This window comes from Cetorhinus maximus, chromosome 7 (genome assembly GCF_964194155.1).
Source record: "Cetorhinus maximus chromosome 7, sCetMax3.hap1.1, whole genome shotgun sequence".
In the NCBI taxonomy this organism is placed as follows: Eukaryota; Metazoa; Chordata; class Chondrichthyes; order Lamniformes; family Cetorhinidae; genus Cetorhinus; species Cetorhinus maximus.
This window is the reverse complement of record NC_135885.1, coordinates 83701658-83716080: the sequence shown is the minus strand read 5'-3', so window position 1 is coordinate 83716080 and position 14423 is coordinate 83701658. Positions and strand designations below refer to the sequence as shown.

The 14423-nt window shown below is 45.7% G+C and overlaps 1 protein-coding gene across 2 annotated transcripts in view; it reads right to left on the bottom strand.

Annotated features, from left to right (window-relative positions):
- The window catches only part of amotl1 (angiomotin like 1), a 148013-nt gene extending 135831 nt beyond the window's left edge, over window positions 1-12182 (bottom strand). For both annotated transcript variants that reach the window (XM_078545779.1, XM_078545780.1), the window contains exon 1: window positions 12034-12182. The gene's annotated coding sequence lies outside the window, so the exon portion shown is untranslated. The remainder of the gene's footprint in view (window positions 1-12033) is intronic.
- Between the last annotated feature and the right edge of the window lie 2241 nt (window positions 12183-14423).

The following is a 14423-nucleotide window of genomic DNA, read 5'->3' as shown; positions in this document are numbered from 1 at the left end:
CAATTTGATTGCGAGAATGGAGATCATCAGGTCAGTTTTGCTTTATTGCCAGACTGCTCTGGTACAGTAGCCACTTGGAACATGAGGCATTCTGTTGGAAACAGCAAGTGCTACAATTTCAGACTGGCTAAAGAGCCATTCCAATACTACCCAAATCTGGAAAACATTTTAATCAGCACCAGATGCAAATGTGAGGTAGCTCAGATCAGCTTTCCATAATAATATAGTCACATGTTTTCAATGCAATTCATTATACTTAAGAAACAATGATGCTTTCATTTAATTTAATATAACTATAATTAATGTAATGTCCTGAAAAAAAAGACTTCATACAGTAGTTTTCCATTTGATGATCTATGACACAATTTTTTTACTTAATGTTATTACTTTAGAAAATAACCTAAATTGCCTAATTCATGATTGGGGGCAGGACCTTGCATTTCAGGTTGGGACATCGGTCTCAAATCAGGGTCTCTACCCCACAGTGTGTCAGGAGCAGGCACCCAGCAGTAATTTTGCCTGAATAGCCCTATTACTGGCCAATTAATGTCCAATTAAGGACAGCAGATGGGGTCTCAAAGCTGAAGGGTCATTGGGAGGCCATCCAGCATGGAAGGAGCTGCAATCTGCCATTGCAGGCAAGGGAGAGAGCACGCGGCTCCATCTTGAGGTTCCCTATCAGCAACTTTAACAAATTTCAAATTTAAAAATGGCCGGGCCACCACTGTGGAGGGGAACTCCACCATAGAGCAGCATGTAACAGCAGCTCCAGACAGGTAGATGAGGGGGGTCCTCAAAGGCATCTTGGAGTGCTGACCAGACAGCCATCTTCAGACAGCTACCAAATTATGTGCCCACCTACTTCCCTTCTCACCCTCTTATCAGGACAGAACTTCTGGCCTAGGCATGCTTACTGTGGACAAGTAATCTTGGAAATCCCAATGATAGTCCCACTCACTTCAGAACATTTTTAGAATCATTGTTAGATCAGAATTAGGCAGCAGTTGATCAGACATATGATTATAATACTGGATCATCAACTCAGGCGGTGGCAAGATCAAATTCCACAACAGATAAAATTGTATTCAATAAGTTTGGTAATCATCTGAAAAATAACCATGGAGGTTACCAGATTGTTGTAAAAGCTCAAGTAGTTCACTAATGTTCTGCAAGGTAGGCAATGTGCCACTCCTAACCAATCTGCATTACACGTAACAGCAGTCCCAATTTTTTTTAACATTTCTGATGTCGCCAAGCAACCCACACAACTGCTACAGAGCAGAATAATAACAGAAATATAAGAAAGATTACCCAGGTAAAAGATCAAGATAAGGTGTGGGCAATGCCAGTCAGTCTTCCTCAACAATATCCAGGAAATTGTTCCCTAGGTTGGAACCTGAACCACTGACTGGTCAAGCAACAGCTTGACGTAGTCATATACACATAATCCTAACTATCAGCCAATGTCCCAGATTCCTCCTTCACCATCCCTCTGTATGTACTGTCCATGCCAGGTAGGGCTGATCTGCATACAGTTGGGTGGACATAACCCTGGGAGTTCTCAACATTGATTCCAGACTCTGAGATGTTCGAGTTTCAGTTCAAACAAAGCCATGGAAATCTCCCAGTTACTGCTTACCAACCCACAACTGGCTATTTCTATACTCTTCTATAGTTTACCATGTCAAACATCACCTTCAGGAAGCACTGAGTGAAGCAAGGAGAAAGAGAATGCACACTGGTCCTCATTAATAACCACTGACAGACTTAGCAGTGTCACCACTGACTGAGCTGGCCAGTTGTGAGACTGAGTATTCATTCAGGTGGTGATGGAATAACCTGTTTGACCTCATCCTACATGTGAATTAGGAGCAGGAATAGGCCACTCAGCCCCTCGAGCCTGCACTGCCATTTAATAAAATCATGGTTGATCTAATTTTAACCTCAATTTCACATTCCTGCCTACCCCCGTAAACCTTTCACCCCCTTGCTTATCAAGAATCTATCTACTTCTGCCTTAAATATATTCAAAGACTCTGCCTCAACCACCTTTTGAGGAACAGAATTCTAAAGTCTCACAACCCTCTGAGAGAAAAAATGTTTCCTCATCTCTGTCCTAAATGGGTAACCCCTTATTTTTAAGCAGTGACCCCGAGGTCTAGGTTCTCCCACAAGAAGAAACATTCTCTCCACATCCACCCTGTCAAGTTGCCTCTTACTCTTCTAAACTCCAGCAGTACAAGCCAAGCCTGTCCAGCCTTTCATCATAAGACAACCCGCCCATTCCAGGTATCAATCTAGTAAACTGTCTCTGAACTGCTTCCAACACATTTACATCCTCCCTTTAATAAGGAGACCAATATTGTACACAGATGTGGTCTCGCCAATGCCCTGTAAAACTGAAGCATAACCTCCCTACTTTTTTGTTCAATTCCCCTCACAATAAACGATAACATTCTATTAGCTTTCCTAATTACTTGCTGCACCTGCATACTAACATTTTGTGATTCATACACAAGGACACCCAAATCCCTCTGCATGCCAAAGCTCTCATAAACTTAACCTTTCCAAATATATTCATCTATGAAAGCACTGGTAGGAGTGATCACCAAGCCATCCTTATGAAGACAAAGTCTCATTTTCACAATGAGGACATCCACCATGTGTAATATGTAATCTGGCACTACCACTCTTAGTGGGACAGACCAAGGACAGCTAAAAACTGGGCATCCATGGGGTGCAATGGGCAATCAGCAGCAGCATCAGAACTGTATGCCACCACAGTTTGTAACCCCATAGTCCAGCACATCCCTCACTCCTCCATTGTCAACAAGCTTGGACACTAATCCTGACTTGATGGCAAGTGATGAAGGCTGTTCCCAGTGTAGTATAAAGGATTAACAGATGGGGTATGCTAATGTATGACGTAGATGATGTATCACTGACAACACTCAGTCATGTGTTAGACTCTCAAGAGAGAGTTTGGAATCATGCCTAGGAGCAATATACCTACTTTGTAACCTGTTTAAATGTAGTGCTAATAAACAAGTGTTAAGCAGATACCAGAATATGTCTACAGTCTTAGAACCAAGTACCACACCTAGAGTCCAAGACAAAAGTACCCATCTCAGAACATGGTGGCAGCCGTGGAGTCATCAATGTAAAAAAAACACATCTGTATTTTCGAAGGAACCAGAATGAAGAAACCTTTGAAAGCAGCTCAAAAAATGTTGGCGGCACACTGGAGAGAGAGGTAACGATGACTGTACCTGGTGAGCAGGCCCTGATCTTGCCTTGCCTGTTTGACTGCCTCGACAGTGCAGAGAGGCTGGCGGTGGGAATTATGGAAACACCCTTTTCTCTGGTACCGAGCAGCACCAGGTCTTCATGAAAAGGAGCCAAAGCTTCAAGTTAGCTCCTTTCTTTAGCTGATCCAGTAGCAGACAATGTTCTCTTAAGGCAGGGTGCGCAGGAGCCCACCACAGACTTTGAATCCATTCTTAGAGCCTTTTAATCCATCATGGAACCCCGTTATTGAACAGGCAGTTCGGTGCACGATGCAGCCTCAACTCTGAGCGCTGAATCGGGCTATAATTTGCGGCAACTCCGAGGCTTCACATGATTCCGTAGATTGGGTAGGCCCTTGGGCTGCAGCTCCACCCATAAGAAAGCCGCCCAACCAAGTGAAAGGGCGGGAAACTCCCGTCAGTCTATTGAGGCCCTAAGATAGCCACTTAACGGCCTCATCCACCTCCATTTAGCCACAACGGGGGAAGGCCCAAGCCATGAAGGAAGCTCAGCAGCTTTGGCTGCGCGGGCTGGTGTCAGGCAAGGAGGGGGAGAATCCTCCATTGTGGGCCCTCTGGGCCAATCATAGGCACCTCTGCTTCCAAGATCATCTTCCCCTTTAATGCTACCCCCAGCCTCTTGAATAAAGCCCCTGCTCCCTTACCCCTACCCCCTCACCGCGACCCCCAACCCTGGATTTACCTGGGTTCCTCAGAATTGGGGACCGTCTTTAGTCCCAATAGTGGCCACTGCTCCAGGTGGTGCTGCTGGGACTATAGAGCTGCCAGCCATCTGATTGGCCAGGAGCTCGCTAAGGCGTGACTTCCTACAGTAAAGGGGCAGAAGCCTCACCTTAAAACAATTTGTGCTGTTCTCAGCATTACAATGCTAAAGGACAACTGTCAGTGTTGTGGGCAGGCTCCTGCCTGACGTTTTAGTCAAGGGGGGAGGGGGGGGTGGCGCAGGGACCACAGCACCCCATAAAATCCAGTCCCAGGAACTGACCTCCCCTGCCACCTGCTTCCATTCTCTTTGGAGGGTGTTCCTTGAGGGCTTCCTGGCCCTGTGGAAACATGGAGAACGAAAATACAGTAAAAACTGGGAAATAAGGATCCTGGCCCAGACTGGTCTTATATACCTTAAAATGGAACACCAGTAAAAACTGGGAAATAAGAGTACTGGTCTGGGCGGTTGTTTCTTCCTATTGCGCCCTGGCTACAGTCTCCAGCACCACATCCATGAACCTTGGGCCCTCTCACTTCCCTGGTGCTCCATTTGTTCAGCACCTACTTTCCACCAACTGCAGTTCAGGCAGCCAGCAGCAGCTTCCTTGTTTTGAGTGCAGTTCCCTTCAGGAGGTTCAGGCTAGCTGAAACATGTGTGAGCTGCATATGCTGCTGCCGTCTTCTGTTTGGCATTCAGCAAGCCAGCAATGCGAGCTGTGCTCGGCTGAGTGCTGCAATCACTCAAATGAGGAGTACGCGTGCTTCCTGTTTCAATGGAGCCGGGTATAGGCAGATCATAAATCACAAACCTCGCGCCCAAAAACGGGAGGAAACAAATTTTTTAGTCCTCAATATCCTTCCTGTAGTCTAATAGTGTGCAGAGAACTTTGAAGTTTTAAGGTTTTATGCAGCTCAATATTGCCTTTTGACTGTTATATTTTATACTTTGTGATTAAAAATTAAAATTTTGTTTGTTTCTTTTATCAAGTTTTAAATATCATGTAAACCCATAACCCCAAGTCTCTCTTCTCTTCCAAGATATTGAGCATACGGTATTTCCAATCATTGTATTATGCTGCTGTTTTTTGTGGCCAAATATATATTACCTCAGATGTACTGATACTGAATTTCATCTGACATTTGTAGCCCATTCTCACTAATCAAATTTCCTTGATTTACTTTGCTGGCTCTGCAGGTAAAATACCTTGTGAGAAAGCTAAGCTTTTTGAAATAGTTTTACGATGGGCTTCTTGAACTCTATTATATTTTAAGTAAGGTCTTTGCAACAGGGGTATGAAATCAGGGTTTTAATTTTGCTGCTGCCACTGTTCTTTAATTCACTTTTCATCTATTAATTCTTCCTTTTCTGAAAGTGGTGCTCATCATGCGATGTGGTTTCAATTCAGGTAATGTTGCTGCACAGAATTGGGAAAATGGGGATTAATATTTCTTCCAGCATGGATTTGGGCAATACTCTGCTCTTTCATCATGAAGAATTCATGGCCTGAATTTTCCCGTCGGTGATTTGAGGCGGGGCCCGCTCGCTGACGGGAAAATGATGTTGGGAGGAACCCCCGACCTCATCCCGGTCCCTTTAAATTTTTAGGAAGGCGGGCGGACAGCGAAATCAGCTGTCCACCCGCCGTCCTGTCAATGGCCAATTGAGGCCATTGACAGGGGAATTAAGATAATTAAAGACCTGTCCGTCCAACCTTAAGGCTGGCGGGCAGGCCAGGAGCCCCAGTGGGATTCTGATAAAGCATGAAACCTCATCCACTGACGGGATGAGGTTTCATCTCCTTTTTTAAAAAGTCTAATAAAGTTTATGTCCTTTTTATTAACATGTCCCATCTCATATGACATTATCACATGAAGGGGACATGTTAATAATTTTTTTATTTTTCTATTTTTGATGTTTATGAAACTTTCACCAATCTACCTGAGACAGCACTTAGTCTCAGGGAGCAGTGCACTCTTTCGTGCACATGCGTGAAAGAGCACACTTTGACAGTTGGGGATTCCCTCCTCCCCCTCACAGGAAGTGCATAGCGCTTCCTGTCGGGCAGGCCGCTGGGCGGGCCTTAATTGGCCCGCCCACTCAAAATGGCGGCGGGCCCCGTTTCGGTGGCGGGGGTCGGCTGTTTGCCCACCGCCGAGCCAGTGGGGCCTGCACGCCATCCGAGGGCAAAATTCTGCCCCATGTGTCATGAGCATGGACTGGATTTTATGCAGGCAATTAGGGCGGATGTCCCTCCCGCGTTTCCATAAAAGTGGGCACCATGATGCCAGTCTCTGATATTACAGAAGGCAAGCAAGGCCCAAAGTCGGGTGCTTGCCCACTTTCACAATACAAGCAATTAATCTCTGATTGAAATAATTAAGCATGCAATTGACTGACATTTTGCACTACTCATTCCATTTTACATGGCACAAATGGGCCCAGTGGGGGAAATGATTCTGGCAGCTATTCCTGGGTGGGACAAGGGTGGTAGAAAAGACCTGGAAATGGAGCAATTCAGAGAGGGTGAATGTTGCAGCTGAGTCTGCTGCTAGAGGCAAGGGTATTAACCTGTGGGCCTTGGAACATCTTTGTGAGGTCCAACAGTTTAAAAGGAGCCAATAGAGGGGAGTGAGAGGTCAGGGGGTCTGGAGCCATGGAGGATCATTGAAAGAAAAGGCTCCAACTGGGATTTCAGAGGTTTCTGTCCCCAAGGGAATTGTGCACTCTGGAGAATGTTCCTCCAGTAAGGAGGGGAACAGGAGGGAGAGGAGGGCAGCTGGCCAGGGACAACTGTGTCCCATTGACCAAGCACATAAGGTGACCTGGTGCTGCTCAAGAGGCAGAAAGCCACAGAGACCAATGTTAGCAAGTCCTTCCAAGGAGAATATCTTACCCTGTGTGAAGAGCTTAGACAGAGGATGAACTACCTCCAGCTATCAGAGCACCAATGTCTTCAAGTACTGTGTCACTCCCAGGAGACAGTGACGTCCCTTTGTGTGATGCTGGCTGCGGGGGTTATTTCAAATTGTGTACATGGACATCTGATGCCTATAGGTCTGGAGGTAACTGGAGCCTTCAACTTTTATGCTTTGGGCTCCTCCCAGGCATCAGCTGGGGGTATTTGCGGTGTTTCTCAGGCTGTGGCACATCATTGCACCAGGGTGGTGACAGATGCACTTTTTAGAAGAGTGGACGACTCCATCACCTGCACTATGGATGTAGTCAGTCAGGCTGAGAGAGCCAGTGGGGTTTGACTGCATAGCAGGATTCCTCAAGGTTCAGGGAGTGATAGACTGCACACATGCGGCTATTAAGGCTCCTGCTGGCCAGACAAAGGCATTCATGAACCGCAAAGGGTTTCACCCCCAGAATGTACAATTTATGTGTGACCATTGCCAGAGGATCATGCAGGTCCGTGCATGGGAGTTGTCACAAGGCCTACATCCTCAGGCAATCCCGGTGCCACAGCTTTTCTCTCCAGCACAATTGGAGGGATAGGTACTTGGTGTGAAAGCTGTCTGCTGAAGGGATGGCTCAGGACCCTAGTAAGGAATCCAAGAATAGATGGTTGACATTGTTATAATGAAAGCCATGCGCCCACCAAGGCCATCAAAATGAGATGCTGATGCCTGGACCGAGCTGGTGGCACACTACAATATGCATGGGCTTCGCCTCCCTGATTTTTTTTTCTTAATTCATTCTTTCATAGAATGTGGGTGTCGCTGGCTAGGCCAGAATTTATTGCCCATCTCTAATTGCCCTTGAGAAGATGGTATTGAGGCACCTTCTTGTTGTGATATGCTGCACACTTCACAACCTGGTGCTCCAGAGATGGGAGGCCCTGGCAGAGGAAGATCAAGCTGACCAGCCTGCATCCTTAGATGATGAATCTGAAATGAATTCTGAAAACAAGCAAGAAGAGTCAGACCAGTCAGCTGCTGCACCTAGGGGCCAGCAGGGAGTGGGTGCCAAAGAAACACAGAGGCCTCTCTTAATGTGGCGAACTTTAAGTAACAAGATCTTTGCCGCACAGTCTTCCAATCTGTGACCCTGTTTGACCACTCCAAGCCATTACCACCAGAGCTAGGATCTCATATTTTATTGGTGATGACAACAGGGAGGATGGCTGCTGGCGCATACACAATCATGCAGTCTTGAGCTAAAAGCCCTTTAAACCAACATGCATCCACAAGATCCTCACAACAACAACACGTTCATTCTTGGTCACAATCATTCAACAAAGATCATCAACACAACCTCTCGCACAGCAAGACAAAATAAATGAACACCTGTGATGTTCCATGTGTGTCTATTGTGATGTCTTAATTCTTTTACATGTGCTACACTCTGGTGTCCCCTCTTCACGGTGAGCTGCACTGGAGGTAGCTTGGCGACCTTCATTTCCCTTTGTCCAGAATGACCTTGGGGCCGGGGGGAGGTGCCTTCTGGCCACCTGAGCCCCAAAATGGTGAGGACCCCCTGCACAATGTCAGGAGCCTCCTCGTTGCCATGGCATCTTGATATGCTGGTGTCACTGGCATAGGGATGGAGGAGATGTTTTCACCATCACCCAGAGAGGAGGCCCAAAATGCAGGCAGCTGCTGTTCTCCACCATCCTAAGTTCCAACTTGCCCTACATGCTTTCCTGAGAGTGTTCAGGACCTGGTGCAGACTCCAGGTGGCCCATCCCCATCTTGCCTTGGCACTGCTTAATGACAAGGCGTTGGAATTCAGGTCAGAACATGTACCCAGAATCCCTGGATTGAACTGCTGGCTCTGGCTCTCCATGAAAGTCGTCAATCTCTCAATGAAGGCAGCCATATGTTCAGAGAAGAGAGATCACAGCGCTCATGGCCTGGACGGACTCCTCCACTGTCCTTGCCAGGGCATGCCTACCCTTTGGAATTTCTACCAGATCTTCACACATGTCTTGTTGGACGTCCAGCATCTGTCATCTTACGGGGTCAACTCCAGAGGCTCATCATCTGCTTGGTGTTCAGTCTCAAGCTGGCCTCCACCATGCCTCTGAGTGTCAGATGGCCAGACCACCACAGCCTCCAACAGCAGATCTGGAGATTGTGATGTTCTCAGACCAGTTCGTGGTTCCTATTTTGCCAACGCACACAAACTCACCAAGGTGCCAGATGGTGCTAGTTTTGGAGCAAGGATGGGGAGATGGGGAGGGTCCCTCCCCTTCCTCAGAGTTCAACGCTGGTCCCTTGGGGATGGGTGACTGCTGGGGCCGATGACCAACCTGTTGGAGAAGCGATAAAGATTATCCACCCTCTGCTGTTCATATGAGGTTGAGTAAGAGATTGTCGCATTTCGGAAACACACTCTTGCCATGTAAACCATGACACAAGGTGATACCCTCTCATCCTTCAGATGAGACACATGCATTCCTCCCTCTGCCACTACAAAGCTCCTTGGTTGCACATTCTGGTCACTGCCCAATCGTGAACCCATTCCCCATTTTCGATGCATATCCCCCACACACCCTCCCACAGTTGTGAGCCCACATGGGGAACAAGGTTTGCAGAATGGAGAAGATTGTTCAGCTTCTTGCGGCACTGCAGCCAGGTTCTCTAGACAACCCCACGGCTGCTGGCCTACTCTTCCACCTCCACCCAGTCTTGCTTCGTCTGGCAGGGAGATCTCTTCTTCCCATCCTGCAGAATGAGAACATTTCGGCATTCAGTCACAGCCTGGAGGAGGACAGGCAGGGAGTCATCATCGAACTGTCAGGCCGTAAGCCTCCTCCATTGCTCTTGGCAGCCACTGCCATGGGGGTTGGTCACTCTGATCTGGTGTGGGGGTGCCCTGAATGAGCAGATGATATTTCCTCCTTTGTTATCCGGGCCTGGCACGAGACACAGCTGGCACAAGAGTCATCAGAATGATGACAGATGTTCTGCCCTATAGGTCTTCTGCTCCTTAATTCTGTGTTATCAGTGCTGCTTTGACTTAATGATGACAGTCTGCCAATTAAACTTTTCAGGCCCTGAACATGCTTCCCCAGTGTCAGTGGCCCTTTAAATCAAATGCTGGAACCTACGTCCAGTTCACGGCCTGACCCCACTACTTAGGCCCATGATTTGACACCATCCCTGCAGACCAGACTTCCCAGAAGGAAAAAAAACAGTTTGGACCAGTATTCTTATTTCCCAGTTTTTACTGATGTTCCATTTTAAGGTATACAAGACCAGTTCAGACCAGTATTCTTATTTCCCAGTTTTTACTGGTGTTCCATTTTAAGGTATACAAGACCAGTTCGGACCAGTATTCTTATTTCCCAGTTTTTACTGATGTTCCATTTTAAGGTATACAAGACCAGTTCAGACCAGTATTCTTATTTCCCAGTTTTTACTGATGTTCCATTTTAAGGTATACAAGACCAGTTCGGACCAGTATTCTTATTTCCCAGTTTTTACTGTTTTTTTCCTTCTTGGTTGGCCGCTGATTGGTTGGCTGGAACTTAATCACACTATCCCCTCTGCCTCCCTGACCGCTCAAGAAAGCATTAACAGCCCCATGAGTTTTGAAAGGCTGTTTGACTTTGAGAACATCACAGGAGATTTTGATCCTGCTCTTATCCAATGTTTATGAAAATGCAACTTTCTGCAAGGACACTAGATAGACCAGATGAATACTGGTTGTCTTTTTTTATTCCTTCCCTAGCTGAATCTTATCAAGTGGTTTTGAAAAGATAAACAAGGTATAAATTTAGTAAACCCAACTTTCACACTGAGCAAATTATACTTAAGTGCTATTAGCAAACAGTTAATTAAATGCTTGTGATGTGATTAGCTGTCCAATAGGCCACAGTTACCAGTAGAGCCTAAGTGAAATTTTAATTTAAAAATCAAATTGGCACAGGCAAATTTACGAAAAAGGATCGTCAGCATATCAGTAATGAACAAGCCTACATGGGGCCCATGGTTTATAGTTATATTAGAATAAAAAATCAAAATGCAACAAGAGACAACATGAAACTTTTACAATGACTGAGCCGGAATAGAGGCAGCAATTATAGAACAGCAAAGCATTAAATATAATACTCAACAGCAAAATAGAACAGAATGCTTTCAGAATGGTATATTTTGAGCAATTAAATGTATCATTATAACTCTATAAAGCTTATGAGAAATCTGAATTCAGGCTTACACAAAACGAGATCTAAACCTATTCTGTTAAATTATTCCTAAAAAATATCAAAACATGTATGCACAGCATTAATAACCTACAGACTTTGTTATATATTGTTTACATTCATTTTATATAAGATTCTTAGGGGGTTTGACAGGGTAGATGCTGAGGTTGTTTCCCCTTGTGGGAGAGTCTAGGACCAGAGGGCACAATCTCAGAGTAAGGGGTCACCCATTTAAGACAGAGATGAGGAGGAATTTCTTCTCTCCAAGGGTGGTGAATCTGTGGAATTCCTTACCGCAGAGGGCTGTGGAGGCTAGGTCGTTAAGTATATTCAAGGCTGAGATAGACAGATTTTTAATCAGTAAGGGAATCAAGGGCTATGGGGAAAAGGCAGGTAAGTGGAGTTGAGGATTATCAAATCAGCCGTGATCTCATTGAATGGCAGAGCAAACTCGAAGGGCCGAATGGCCTACTTTGGCTCCTATGTCTTATGGTCTTATCATTTCTGGAGGCAGCCAAGTTACAAAAATAAACACAACTTATAATGCAGCACAGCATTAAGCAGTAGCATACTACATTTGCCCTTAACACCTGATTCCAAGAACAGTTTATCAAGTAATACCATGTCCTGATGGAAATAATTTTAAAACTCCAATCTTATTAAGGGATATGCTTGTTGTCTGGAATGTCTGACCCAGGACTTAAAACCCCCTAATAGTCACAAGTAAATACAATAGTCACAATTATACAATCAGCAGGCACCATTCACAAGCTCTGTGAATCATAGAACAACAAAAAAACTCAACCAACATTGAACATCGAAGAATTGTTTGATACATCTCAGAACAAACCCCATTTTAGTTTTCTTACCTGGTAAAGAGATTTTGCTGATAAAGGTTTAGTAAATTAATCTGCCGCACAATCCACGATATTCGAAACAGACAATAAACTCGTAGCTTCTGTAACTGATCATGAGTCAACTGAGGGCAGCTCTTTCAGAGGTATGTCTGGACTTGTGTCTGTCTGAGGTATGTTGGTTCAACCTGCCTCTAGCTGGAAGCATTACCGCATACTTACACTGATCCTCTCTCCAACTGATGATTAGATTGCCAAACACATTCTTACATCTTTTAAGTGATTAATGGGTGCACAAGGGCGGGGATCAAAAGTTCTTCAAAAAAATGTCTTCAAGAAAAAGCATGTTTCCAGCTTCTTCAAAACACTGAGGTTCCCTGATCAGTGATTTGATGTAAACTTGTTTCTTTCATGAATGCAGGTAAGTATGATAACAAGCAAAAAAAAAAGTTACTTTTTAAGTCAGGAAGCTGCCTTGTAATTATGTTGGAGTGTGGCATGAAATTACATATCCCTTTATTTGCTACCAAAGCTCCCTTCACTAACACGTGTCTGAACATGTTGGATGTTTCTGATAGCTGGGTGGATGCACATTCTTTCATTTGTGTTCACAGTGGAGGCATCATCCAACAATTTATTCTAATTGGCTGCTGCAGCATTTCACTTTACTGGCAATTATAAATAGATAATTATAAATTTTCAGTTCTAAAATCTGTTCAAATGATGTTTGGAGATAAACACAAAATACTAGAAGGATCAGAAAATAGTTTTAAGGCTTTCCTTTTATGCCTTGTGCATGTCTTTTATCAGTTAGTACTAAAGTTTCTCACCTCCTCAAGGGGGGCCAATGTTTCAGGCCAGATAATGTTGCTGAAAGCAAAATACTGCGGACGCTGGAAATCTGAAACGAAAACAGAAAGTGCTGGAAAAGCTCAGCAGGCCTAACAGCATCCGTGGAGAGAAAAAACACAGTTAACGTTTCGAGTCCGTATGACTCTTCTTCAGTCTGAGGAAGAGTCATACGGACTCGAAACGTTAACTCTCTTTTTCTCCCCACGGATGCTGTTAGACCCACAGATAATGTTGCTGTCTTGAGTTTTGCTTCAATGAGGCACACAGGCCATTGACATTGTAGCTGAGCTAACTTTACTGATAACACATTTTCCTAACATGATCACATATCTGCAGTAACTGAATTCAATTAAGACAGGCTCCAACATGTGCTATGTGACCATCAAACTGCAGGAGATGTGACCCCATATCTAGTAGAAAGTACCGTATAGTATCTAATACTGGAGCCCACTACCACAATCAGCTATCATCATGACAGGTGGCACACCAAATTGGAAGAACAGGAATTTCAATTTTTGTCAACACTAGTACAGAGATGAGTTACAGAATGATTGGCGCTTATGTATTGGGAAAATGTGCCAATCCTATCATGAACCTAGATGTTAACCAAAGAAACCTGCAGTTGACAAAATTTCATGGAATTTCCAGGTAACCTACTCAAAAACTGGGCAGCCCAGTCATAAACCAAAGAGGTAACAACTCTATGGAGAGAATTTTCTGCATGTTGGGTGGGCTGATCAGGAGCGGGCATGGGTGGGCGTGGAGCCGATCACCGCCCATGATTGGCTCCATGCCGCCATTTTACGGGGTGGGCCAATTATGCCCGCCCAGCATGAATCGCAGCTCCTGAGGACAGCGGGAGGGGGAGGGCGGAGGCGGGACTGCAATGACCTCTGGGTCCAATGGCGACCTGGTGGCCTGTTTAAAGAGCGCGCAGGTAGCCTTCCAAAGGCTGGCAAACATGGAGACCAGAAGGACTCTGGAGAGCGCTGTCGGAGAGCAGGCCAGGCAGGAGGACAGGTCGGCGGGGCACTGTGCCCCTCAATTCTCAGATGAATGCCTTGCTGCCCTCCTCAAGGAGGTGGCAGCACGGTGTGAAATCCTCGTGCTGAGGGACGGGAGGAGGAGGCCACTCCACATGATGAAACGTGCCTGGGAGGAGGTGGCAGAAAGAGTCAGCGCACACGATGTGCTGCGTTGCACCTGGGTGCAGTGCCGTAAGCGCTTCAACGACTTGTTACGATCAGGGGTGAGTACAGTGTTGGCATGGGTCACTTAGCACAGCAGTTAGGCTGGCCCCCCTGGCACCACCCCCCTCCCCAATTCTGAATGTAGTTACTGCATTGAATCATTCACGACATGTGGCCTTCGCTGGGTGGGCCAGCATTTATTGCCCATGCCTAGTTGACCCTGAGAGGGTGGTGCTGAGCTGGCTTCTGTATCTGCTACATGTGGTACATTTACACCCACAGTACTGTTTTGGGGGTGACCTCAAGGAGTTGTACCTAGGCGCAGTGCTGGAGCGCCGAAACATTTCAAAGTCAGGATGCTAA